Below are 13,145 nucleotides of genomic sequence, written 5' to 3' on the forward strand. Positions count from 1 at the left end.
AAAAGTGCCAATTAGTGTCCAGGGATAACATGGGTATGCTCCTTGCCTTTTCTATACTTGCAGGGTAGATTGAATGTGTTGTAATTGTGTGTCATGGTGGTAGAAAAGGTTGTGAGCTGTGATCCAGACTGATAATAGCACCGTAAGTTACAGAGCACATTAAGGCAGACAGGTGGCGGTTAATTCAAGAGGAGATGGCTGTTGTTTAAATAGAGAATCATCAGGATTCACAGGCCGCTTGCTTTACGAGCAGGACAGCGAAGACCAAGCTTGAACAACAGCCCTAAATCACACGGAGCTCTCACAGCTGTTCTTCTTCGACTTCTTTTTCTTGGGTGATCTGTTTGAAGATGTAGTCCATTGACTAGCAATCAGTCGAGTGCAGACATCCGGCCCGGGATGTAGTAAAATAGGAAATATTATATAATGCAATATTGCAGTACAATATATTACGATATAAATGCTAGAGAAAATTGATGGATGGTCACTCACTGAAACACACAACCTCTTGGCAGAGATACGAGTCTGGCAAAGATATTTTCTGTCTTAAACAATGCGGTAGTTTAAATTTCCCAAATGAACGTTTGTAACTGGGATAAAAGTGACATGCAGTTTGAAAATGGCTCAAAAAGGGCATGATCTGAAAAGCAACTGTTTGATGGATGACTGGATGGACATTTCTGAACATTAATTGCGGGTCTATCAGACGAATCAGTAGAAGGGTAGAATATTAGTGAAAACAGTTATGCGGATGTTGATTCCAATTTATCCATATGTCAAAGTGATCTCGGTGCCTCTTTGACAAGCTGACCATTATTAACTTTATTTCGTCTGTTTTGCTACTCAAATTCTTATATCTGATCACTGTGGGCTGTACAGTTGTGCCAGATGTTGCTTAGTGGCAGTGTTCTGTGGTTAGTCAATGCTGATGAATGCTATTGTGTTCCACCAACAAAGCGCATGATAACTTGGCACACTGTTTTTTTAATACGTTACATGAGATGCATGATTAGTCTTACAGATGAACTGTGACGGTGTTGTACTGTACCCTTTAAGTAATCGATAGTCATTTCCTTCATGATACTTAGACCCAGAGCCGGAAAACTGTCTGTTTCCATCTGCAACAAACACATCCTTGCACAACAAGTTCACACTCATGAATCTCTCAGTGACTTCATCTTGGATGGCTCATTGAACTGCCATTAAAAGAGAGGGCCTTCATTATTTTGGATGTTTCTTTTTAGAGGATACCAACTGTGAGTGCCTGTGTGTTTGTGTGCATGTGTGTGCGTGCAAATACGTAATATGTGCCATTGTTTCGTTGAGACATATGCATGTACCCATCCAGGCAATCTCTGGTGTAGCACGCATGCATAAAGTCATATTCATTAGGCAGGAGGGGTGCCGTTCTCAGTGCTTTGAAAGCAACAGAGCATTCGCTATAGTGGCTGGACGCGGGAAATAAAAACAGATTGGGTATGATTTCAGCATATGAAATGGAAGAATGCAGCAGAACATTAAAGAGCGCTCCGCTGCCAAGTGTCAAGAGACAATCTCGTTTCAGTTAGGGAATACGTTTTGTTTATGCAATTAGCTCAGACATTTTGCACGCTAGAAATTTCGATTCAGGTGATTGGCCAATAGCTATGGCAGGAGGCTGGGACAAGACAACCGTAGGAATAACACAAGTTCTACATTGTTGTTTTTTGTTCCACACGATGTCTTCAAGATCTACCAAAGATGCGATTTTTAGACTTTGTTTACATATATATTACGTCACATTACAATCAGCACAAACCAGGCTAAGTTTATAATGCCATGTTAAAGTATACCGCTCCGTGCACTCAAATCAAACTACATAAATGTTTAATGTCGTGATCAAGTATTCAGCTTGGACTCTTCTATCACACAACAAACTTGACACTTCTGTGTCAACCTCCTTGGATGCATTTCTTCACCTTAGCACACTCACTGTTCCTCTGGACTGTTGACTCACACTGCATAGCACAATGTCGTCTGAGAACATCATGATCCATGGGGATTTCAGTGTCACCTTATCTTTCAGCCTATTCTTTACTATTGCCAATAAGATTTCTCACCTTCTCTACTGTCCAGCCAGGCATACATATCATCCTATGCCTTTTTGGCCTTTGTTACTTACACCTTTTATGTTGAATCTCTCCTCTCATCAGTCCTCTCAGTGTCCCACTTATTCTTAGCTAGGAAAATATATTATATTATATAAATAATATTTTTTTGGTTCTTCAGGCTTGGGAATGAAAAAGCCCTGTTTGAGTTGAATATTGTCGAGATTAACCTAGCTTTTCCACATTGAGAATTGTTTTAATGTTTTGTAAACACCATATTAACAAGCATTTATTTCTTAGCAAAAATCTCCAGGTTAATGCAAAATTTGTTTAGTAACACACATTTAACATAATACTCATACAGAGCCTGTTAAAAGGTCAACCTGTCTTCTGCAAAGAATGTAATGTTTTGGTAACAGCACTGTCAGCTTGTCTGGGTCTGCCGACTTCATGGGAGAGACTTATAGTGATTAGCAACCACTGACACTTACTACTAATCGAACCCTCCATGATTACACAGAAGTCAGGCGAGTAAACTACCACACCATGGGTGACTGCATGCCAACTATTTTCAATTTTAAAGCAAAATATCTATTGAATTCAATCTGAATTGTACATTTTTTTTAATCCAGTAATGACGTCTGAAGAGCAACAATCCCATTTTAATTGACAAATATCCACCGAGCTTTAGTCGATACTATGCTGTAGTACAAGGTGAATGTGTTTAATGAGTTTAATCAAAAGAAGCTTGCGTGCTGATAAGATTTCAGAGGCAGTGATACACACCAACTGTTTTATTTTTCTACACTAATCAATTTTAGCCTTTCAAGCTTAAGTCAAACTGAACTCAACTGCAGTTATTAACTAAAGATGCCTTCCAGCATTGTGTTATTCTAAATACAAGGTATGCTTTGTGTCAAAATCATGCACATACTGTAGGATGTCTGATTCCCAGCCTCTTATAAGCATGCGTACTTTTGTATTTGGGCTACTGTATATACAACAGCACAAATTCGCATATGCTCACAAACACATTAAATTGAGCACCTCCACTGGCATGAGCAGGAATGTTTTATGTGAAAATGCAAAGTTTTGTGTGTTATCACTGTGGCTCAAACAAAGCCTGACATCTTTTAAATGAGAATGAAAGTGGGTAGTTTTATTCTCCAATGTTCAAACACTCCATCGTTTTCATTTCCCAAAAGGATACAGCATGTCTAGTTATTGCTAATAGCTATTCCATTGTTGTTTCACACTGTCTGCACCAAATCATAATCAAATGTGTGTTGTTTATTTTGTTTTGTGAAGAATAGAGGGACTGTCTGAACCCAAGTGACTTGCTTTGGCTTTCAGGTGCCTTGATGTAAATTAAAGACAGAAGGATAAATAAGGATTAGGGCGACAAATGCATGGATTGTGCACTAGTCAGTAACAGGGAAATGCCTCTTAAAATTAAGCGCAGGATTAAAGCACTCCATCGGGACATTTAGTGAACATTTAGAAGCCCTCACTGCACACACTTCTAAAACTGGGCAGTCTAAGAAAGTTGTCACAGAAAGTTGACTGTTACTTTTTCAACTGCAAACAGAGGAAAAATATCCGTGCATGCATTTGAAGCAACACACTCCTCTGTCATTCCCTTAAGAAGCAACATTTTTTTATTTTAAGGCATAAGATTTAAAAGACATTCCATAAGATACACCTGCACAATTAAACGCAATCCAAACGGGGATTTATATAGCTTGTTTTGACTGACATGTGGGTAAGGTTGTTATTAAATATATTATACTGTAGTTTGCGGTGGTGTAGAACTTCACTGCATCATACTGAGATAGCCGGCATGTTTACAGTGCATGCAGAAAATATTCACATCATTTTACACAATTTATGTTACAGGCTCATCCCAGAATGGAATAAATTCATGTCATGAACATAAATATTTACTGCCTTTGCGCAATACTTTGTTGATGCACCTGTGTCAGTAATTACAGCCTAAAGTCTTTTTAAATATGATAGCACAAGCTTGGCACACCTGTCTTTGGGCAATTTCCCACATTCCTCTTTGCATCACCTCTCAAGCTTATTCAGGTTGGTAGGGGAGTGTCGGTGCACAGCCATTTTCAGATCTCTGTAGAGATGTTTGATGTGATTCAAGTCTGGGGTCTGGTTGGGTCACTCGAGAATATTCACAAAGTTGTCCGGAAGCCACTACTTTATTGTCTTGGCTGCATGTGCTTGGGACAACGACCTTCTGCTGGAAGGTGAATCTTCACTCCAGCCTGAGCACTCTGAAAGTTTTCTTCTAGGGTGTCTCTATGCATTTCTTCCAGGATGTCTCTGTACATTGCAGAAATTCATATTTTTACCAATCCTGACTAGTCTACCAGTTTCTACTTGTGACCCACACCATAATGTTGCCAGAGTTTACAATCGTTTGTCTTTATAAGCCGTTATATATTTAAATATGTTCCATCAATCCATCGAAAAGATACCGTCAAATTATCTCTGTGAGTGTCAGTCAAGATTGCGTATCATTATCTTTGATACGGTCGACGCTTTGAGAAAGCTCGTGCAATACAATGTATATTTCATTCGATTGTTTGGGTGTAGCCCATCCTACAGAAAATCTGACAAGTGAGTGTATATTTTTTTGCACATACTGTTGCACATTGATTTGAAACATATTCAATAGAGATAACATGCCACACAGTACATCATGGTCTCTCTGCATAAGGCTTCGTCTTCTCAGTCAAATCTAAATATCATTACTTTAATTTGTCCCACTTCACTATTTCCTTGTCCTCTTGCTAAAATGCAATGCATTGGCTCAGTAAAAATTTCACATAATTCTCCCATTTTCTCATGTCTTAAATAAATCTATTATTTCATATTTCCTCAACTTCTTTGATTTGTTCCCTCGTTATTTTACGTCCCACTGAAGAACATCCCTGCCATTATAATATATGTATTTAATGTGCTTGAAAGGCATAATGTCGGGTCCCACATTCTGGAAACTGGCTTGGTGATTAATAGGACTATAGTATGTCATAAACGCCCAGCTATCATGGAGGGCATCACTGTTTGCGTGATGATGATTAGTATACAAGTATGTACCCTCCGTGCCTGTTTTATGTGTTTTAATGTCTTGTGTTTCTCCTTGAATGATTTAAAAGGGCCATAATTTGCAATGTAGAAAGCAAAAAAGCAACCCTTCACAGCAGCAAATGTTTAAATATGCTTGATCCAGTAACATACTGACCTACCTGGCAAATAAATCTAAATTGAATTTAAAAGTGTATATCGCCAAAAGCATTTGCAAAGGTACTTAGAAAGAAAGAAAGAAAGAAAGAAAGAAAGAAAGAAAGAAAGAAAGAAAGAAAGAAAGAAAGAAAGAAAGAAAGAAAGAAAGAAAGAAAGAAAGAAAGAAAGAAAGAAATGGATAATCATTATCTTATTCAATAAGGCCAGTCAATATTTTTTAGCTGCTCCAAAATGTATTTGTCTGTTGCCAATGAACTGATAAGACTGGCTAGTAATCACAGCTGTAATTATGTAAAAAAAAAAAAAAAAAAATGACATGGGTTAGTGACATTAATCGCTCATATAAGATTTGCACAAATATTAAGATGACAGGTGTACCGAAAGTGATAAACAACTGGTGTAATCTGATTTCTTCAGTCATTTAAACTAATAAAACTGAAGGTAACTCAAGTGCACATGTCGCAGAGGTTGAAATAAATTCTGAAACAATTTATTACTGAATGGGTGCTATTATGAGACACAGCACTGGCTGCAGTAACTGCAAGGACATTGCAACTAATAACAATAAAGTGTTCCGTGATAAGGTGTATAAATTTCAACGTATAGAAGACATTTTCAGTAGTTGAAGAAGTTTGAGCTTACGACCCTATAAACTTTTTCCATAGCAACGACCATGAACGTTAACACCCTTCGCTTTCAGTCGATCACCGGTTTCATTTGGTCACATAAGCCTGCCTTCCTTCTGTGTCAGCCAATAAACTTTAACTAAGGTCAGCCAATTAGCTCCTTGCCTACCCTTGTGTTCTACACCACTGTGTTTCACCTTCCCGATTAGCCTGAAAGTGTTAAATGACAACGTTTATGTACCATTGTTATGAGAAGTAAAATTCATAGCTCTTCATACTTATAGTTCTTGCCCCAGGAAATGCCGTTATGTCTGTGGTGAGCCGCTGCTGTACTTGCAATGAGTTCTACTATCCTCCACCACACCCAGCTTAATACTATGTCGTATACTGGAGCCACACAGGTCCAACAAATCAACCAAAGTGCAAGGGGAGCAATAAGCCTTTTAACACTCGCATCATATATGAGGCTCAGTTCAGCGAGTACCAGAGGATTAACTACTTGTGCTTCACTTTCCATTGACTTTTTGATGGTTTTTTTTTTTTTACAATAATACACACTAAGTTGCAAAGGTTGTCACTTTATTTTCGTTTGTTTTTACATTTCTGGTGGTTAACCTATAAGACATCTAAGAATGTTAACATTGCCTGTTTTATTTAATACATTTTCAAAGATGGTAATTGCTTGGGCCTGAACTGGATAAGCGGTCGGTGCGCACCCCCAAAGAGTGTTGGAATTTATACTGTTAGTTACTATTGGTGGGGTCATGCCGTCCCATTTTGGATTCATATAAGATAATTGTGACAAACAACCAGTGCAATAAATGCATGCTTATTGATCCTATTTCAAAGATGTATGTCAGCATGAATACGGCTCAAAGGACAGTTTGACCTTTATAATTATGGTGAGGGACAGATGGACAGGGAGATGACTAATAGATACGAGTGCAGATCGAAGTGGTCCTTCAAATCATGTTTCAAAGTAATCTATATCCTCTTCTCATTAAGTAAATGCTAATTCGCTATCAAACACGCACACACAAAAGTATGTGCATCGTATAGGCCCTCTGATTCGGTTTGGAGATGAATAGGATCCCCTTCAGAGTTATAGACCGCACTGATCTATTTCATTGCATTGTTATATTGCTTTTTTATGAGCCCCCTTTATCTGAGCTCATTGTGAATTCATTGCAATGCATCATATCATCATCCTAATGCGTGCCATCATGTCTAGCTGTCTAGCTGGGCCTTTATTTATAATGGTGCATCAAATATCACCCTGTGTTCTTTCTTTCGTCACATTGGTGCGTTATAATTGGAAGGAACTGCAGTAACATATACAGTACAGTATGTGTGGGCTCGTCACAGATGCATGTGCAGCACTGCAGAACTGTAGATTTCAATGCAGTGTGACGTCAACAAAGCCTCTCGTGCATGTACTCTAAGTGAACTCGCCTGTTTCTGAACTACTTCATCATTTACCCTTGGAGAAAAAACTACATAGCCAAACAAGACGACTGCTCTACCACCGAGTACAACCAGAACAAAGAAAAACGAAGTGAGTGAGACAGTCAGACATTTCCTGTAGCTTTTTCCTTCTAATTTGGTGATCGGCTGGATCATATATACCCCATCGCCTTAGTAGTTCAGCTGCCTTGTTTCCATGGCATCTCAGGGGAGAAACGATTTCAAAAGCAGATTTGATTGCCCGCTGGGGTTACTTCCCTCTGTGCTGCTAATTAGCAGTCGTGTGGCTTCCCTCTGGTCTGTAGCAAAGTTGGTGGGACAACAGGTTTCCATGCTGGCATGAACATACAGAACAAGCATTGCACATAGCGACACCTCCATACAAAATACATCACCCACTGTGACCCACACACGCTATTTCGTGGTGTGTTGCTCGTGAGTGCCGCAGACAATTCTGTGCTCTTGCTCTGCCTCATGTAGGGACATAATCAGAGTGGAAACAACAAAAAATTCAGACAAACAGAACTCCCACTGCATTGACTGTTAGCATAACAAAAATATTATCAGCTATATTAGGCCTCATTTTTCTTATCTGGTCTTTGTGATGGATGCAGAGTTTTGCTCAGTATTGTATCAGTTTGGCACCGGGGAATGACCCAAGAATGAGAACAAATTAAAATGTGGCAAACAAATGTCATTTTCAACTCTTTTCCTCCAAAATGATCAAATGTTTTAAATGTTAACACATTTTGATCATGTTCAACAGTTGAACCGAACAAAGATTATACAGTGCTGCAATTATTAAAAGCTGTGATATAGGGCCGACACAAAGGCTAAAATGTGCGACTCAAGATTCGAATTGGATCTGTTATATTTTACGACAGAGTTTCACAGACAACCAGGCGTTTATTTCAGCAAGCAGGTTTTATTGACAACGCAAAGGCAACATCCGGGAAACACCATGTGCAATAAAGTCGTGTCTTGAAATTGTGAATTAACTCTTTATGAGGCAAGTTTTGTTCCAAAAAGTTGTCAGAAGTATAGCAAGAAATGATTACCACAAACATTGTTACAAGTTAAAACTTCAGGTCAAGAATTGTTGTTGGCTAATTTTACAAATATGAATGTAGCAGCGTCATAGTCCAGGCAATAATGAGATGAGTGCATGCTTCTCATTAAGTATTTATTAATATTCCAGAATGATGCATTCGAGGCCGACTATCTGACAACGGCGTGTGTGCCGGAGGTACGTTCAAGGCCTCCGAAGACCTGGGCCAGTGAAATCAGGAAAAAAGGGTGCAAGGAAAGGAGAAGAGATGAAAAAGACCAATAAGTAATCATGTCCATAGGTTGTACAAGCATGTGAGTCAAGGGTGGATGAAAGGATACACAAAATATGATAAGACATACTCAGCCAGTTCAGACAGATAATGAAGACGTGAAGAGATGAACGGCAAAATGGAGAGATGCACCAAAAGGGATGTTTATCCTCCCCGTGATCTTGTAGCCGTCTGTCTTGTATTTAGCCCAAGGTTCTGATTAAGTCGTTTGTGTTTAAAGAGGAGGAAGTCGCTCATTCCTCGCCTTTCATCTAATTTAATTACGTGCTGACATTCTCCCTTTTTTCCTCTGAAGGATAAAAGTAGCTTAAGCTTTTATATGGAGCTTTAATAAAACTTCACCCGCCAATTGCCTAGCTGTGTGCTCAGCCTGAACACAGTGCAGTAAAAGAAAGAAAATACAGCAGTGGAAGAGTCAAACTATCCCGCAGTCATACAATTCACACTCAGGCCAAAGAATTTAAGAAAGAGATGCTTTCAAAATTGCACAAAGGTTATCTTGTTATTATTTGTGAGGCACGTCTGAATGCAATAATTATTGTGTTTCATAATTCAGTGGTTTATTTGGGGCAGATGGTCGGACTGCCTAAACACAGGCATGTAAAGTAGAGACAGACTTTTCCTTCGCACATTCACCATTCAAAATGTCACGTAGTGGGAATTGAGCCTACGCTGCCAGCAGAGAAGTCAAGTGAACCTTACACCACCAGTGAAAGCCTGTTTTGTAAATTAAAGGTTTTATACACGAAGTTAGACCCATGAATTTATGTCCCTATTATTGATATTATTAGTATTATTTATTATTTTAACCAGTCGTCAAGTAGTAGTAATAGTAATAGTGGGACTTGATTAAAAGAATCCATTAGTGAACAGAGGCACCCTAAAAGTGAATGATCGTTAGTTATTTAGAATTCCGATAGTGAGGGACACATTTTGTGTCAAAGGGTCAACCACTGAAGAATCGACAGTGTTTTTTGCACGAATATTGCAATTTAGTCCAAGAAAGAGAAGAAAGTCAACTTCATTAGACACAAATGCATGAATCTTTAAAAAAGATTCAGGATCTTTGTCAGATGGATTGTCAGGTAAAATAAAATGCTCGGAAAGCCTTCAGTAATTGTCAAGCGTTATTTCCTAATCTTCACTGCGCCCCACGCTTGAAGGAGATGATTTAAGTCGATCGAGGCGAGCGTTGCGTCGATCTCACTCTGCAACCACTACTTGCTTCCTCAATACTTCTTGGTATGAATGAAGTCCGCCGCTTTAAGGGGTTTGGGCGTGCGCCAACTGACCGACTGTTCAGCCCTAATCTACGCAGACAACAACCAGAGAATCAGCGCGACACCTCCCACTCGAGCTTCGCGCATTCCATTGCACAGTCCACAACGAAGGTCGCACAAAGGTCAATGTTATAGTCCTTGTTCCTCGTTAGGCAGCAGAACCACAAGCTGCCTCACATCCCTATGAAGCACCGTACCACTGCACCTTGCCTTCTGGTATTCCCGTGGATTTCCAGGCTGCGATGCCTGGAAGATGCTGGCCAACGAGTACGCCCACATCTCTTATGACAATTTTGCAATCCGGTTTGACCGCAACAACTCTTCCCAGTCAAAACTGACCGCACAGGGCATTCTGGTCGCAGTGCTAGATGACATCCCTGATGACGAGGTTCCTCTCCTGCGTGTGCCACTTGCTTCTGATGAAGTTTGGACCAGCAAGTTGACACCAGGATCTCCAGAAGTAAAGTAATCTCCAGAAATCCAGTAATGTTCTCTTAATTTGATGAGGAAAGTTTGTGTTTGGATTAATCTGTTGCTAATCGCTCTCAATTGCAGTATCACCTCAGCTCAAGCTATTATTGGCAACGACTGTTTAATCTTGAAGCTTTACAAGATGCATTCCATTTCCAGCTATGGGACTATGTAGAAAAAGAGTACAACTTTATACTACAAAATCATAAAGTTAAATAACAGTAATATGTCCTGTGAGCAACATGCCTCCAGCTAAGGGATGCCCCTGAAGCAGGAGAAATAGAAGGAAAATGAATAGGTTTGGGGGAAGTAAAACAAAAATGTTAGCTGTGGTTTCAAAAATACACCAGCTTGCGTAGTGTTTTGGGAACAGTAGGGGTAATGTAAACCAAAATAAATCTACAGAGAAAATTATTATGCAACAACAACAACAAAAGATACAACAAATTACAGGCAAGATAATTAGGACAAGCAGTTCAAAACACAAACATGAGCTAGAAAATACTTTTCACAAACATTCACAGAATGATTGTTAGCTTCATTATTACATTTCCCCAAAACAATCATCAAAGGGGCATTTAAAGACATGAATTCAACTATTCCAGTGCATTGGCATAAGAAGAAACCTCAGCAATGACAATCCATTGTAATAAATACTCGGGTTGCTACGCAAGTGGAACAAGGCCAAATCGATAGATCTTTCATTGGGCCTCATATGTTCATACACTTTAAGTCGGGAACTGGATTTTTGTCAGTATCTCGTGTGTTGACGGGTGATTGCGTCCTGGTAAAGTCAGATGGCAGTAACTGTGGTTCAGAAGTCCAACAACTCGACGAATTTGACCTAAAATTACCGTAATTTTCGGACTATAAGTCGCACCGGAGTATAAGTCGCACCAGCCATAAAATGCCCAAAAAAGTGAAAAAACCCCATATATATGTATATAAATCGCTCCTGAGTATAAGTCGCCCCCCCACCCAAACTATGAAAAAAAACCGCGACTTATAGTCCGAAAATTACGGTACGCTTCGAAGATAGAATATGGAGTAGAATATGGTACTCGTGGATTGACTGCTCGAAATATGTAATTTTTTGTTTGCAGGAGGAAAAAGTACTGTACAACTTCACAATGCTATGGAGGATGATAAGGCAACATCAGATGTAAAAACAGAACATGTACTTTTTTAACTTCTACAATTACGATAATTATGTCAAAATGCATCACTGTGTCATCTTACACAGCATTACTTGGACAACGTGAAATGATAAATGAATGTACTTCACAAACTGGGCCATATGTACAAAGTATTGTACTTTTGTCTTCTTTCTGGAAGATTTGCCTGAAAAAATATTCTCTTGATCAAAAGTAATGTTCTTGTTGATTGAATGTCATTTAAAAGTTAAGTTTAAGTTTTTTGCTCTGCTTCCTCCTACTCCTTTTCGAGCATTCTTTGTTGTTGTTTTGTTTTAGTTTGTTGGGTTTTTTGTTTGTTTGTTTGTTTGTTTGTTTGTTTGTTTGTTTGTTTGTTTGTTTCAGTGACTTAGAGATGGCACTTTAAAGTGTTATTTGATTTTTTTTCCCGATTTTCATGTTTTAAATATGTTCAAAATAAAGATATTTCAATCAATCAATATCAAAAAACGTTTTGGCGTACATACTGTCCTAGGAAGGCACCCCGTGGAATACAATTTAGTCCCCTTTAGCAATGCATTTTGGGGTTATGTACTATACAACTCCAAATTAATGGTGATGTATGGAGGCACTTGAGCTCAGATGGGTTTCGTTCCTTGCATTCCTGCAGGACAGATAATACAGTAGATGAAACATTTAGCGGCATCCACATGCATTTAAATTAGCAAAATGCTTTTTTCATATGTTCATTACTGAACCCAATATGCAGACACACACACACACACACACACACTTTGCAGGTGAAAGGCATCACAAAACTAAAGGGGCCTCGGCAAGGGATGCCTAATGAGGAGCTCTAACAGGTGTTTCTCATTAAAGTGGACGGAGCGAATCTTGTGAGAAGAGAGCGAAAAGTAAAAGGGAGGAAAGGGATGAGCTCAAATATTCCCATGTTATTCATTAGTGTCTTACAGGCTGCTGGACATAATGACTCACCGTTCATAACATTTTGCATTCACTTTATGCTTTTACATTCTATATCTGCTAAATGTCTTGCATTTTTTCCACAATCCAAAAATGTATTAGTCATTTCTAATTTAGGGTAATGTTCTGATCTGAGTTTGATGAATTAAATCGGTTGGGAACATTGTTGCTTGTCATAGAGTATACCATATTATTCCATCCTCTCTATGGGTGCTATTCTTCACAGTGCATCAAAAAGCATCAGTGTGTGCTTGTTTCAAGCTAATGCATACACTAACAATACACAGAGGGTCTATGTTAGAGTGGTGCTCACTCTAACTTATTTTTGCAAGAACCACACGGGAGACAGTGTGCCCTTTTTAAGCACTTGCAAGTGGAGAGTCATTCGTCGCTGTGCGTACAGCGATGATCGAATGAGGTCTGACTTTGGATTCTTGCAAGACAGTATTTATTGAGAGAAAGCAGGGTGGGGGTGACATTGGACATGTTTGGTGGTCAC

Source organism: Syngnathus acus, chromosome 13, assembly GCF_901709675.1.
Source record: "Syngnathus acus chromosome 13, fSynAcu1.2, whole genome shotgun sequence".
In the NCBI taxonomy this organism is placed as follows: Eukaryota; Metazoa; Chordata; class Actinopteri; order Syngnathiformes; family Syngnathidae; genus Syngnathus; species Syngnathus acus.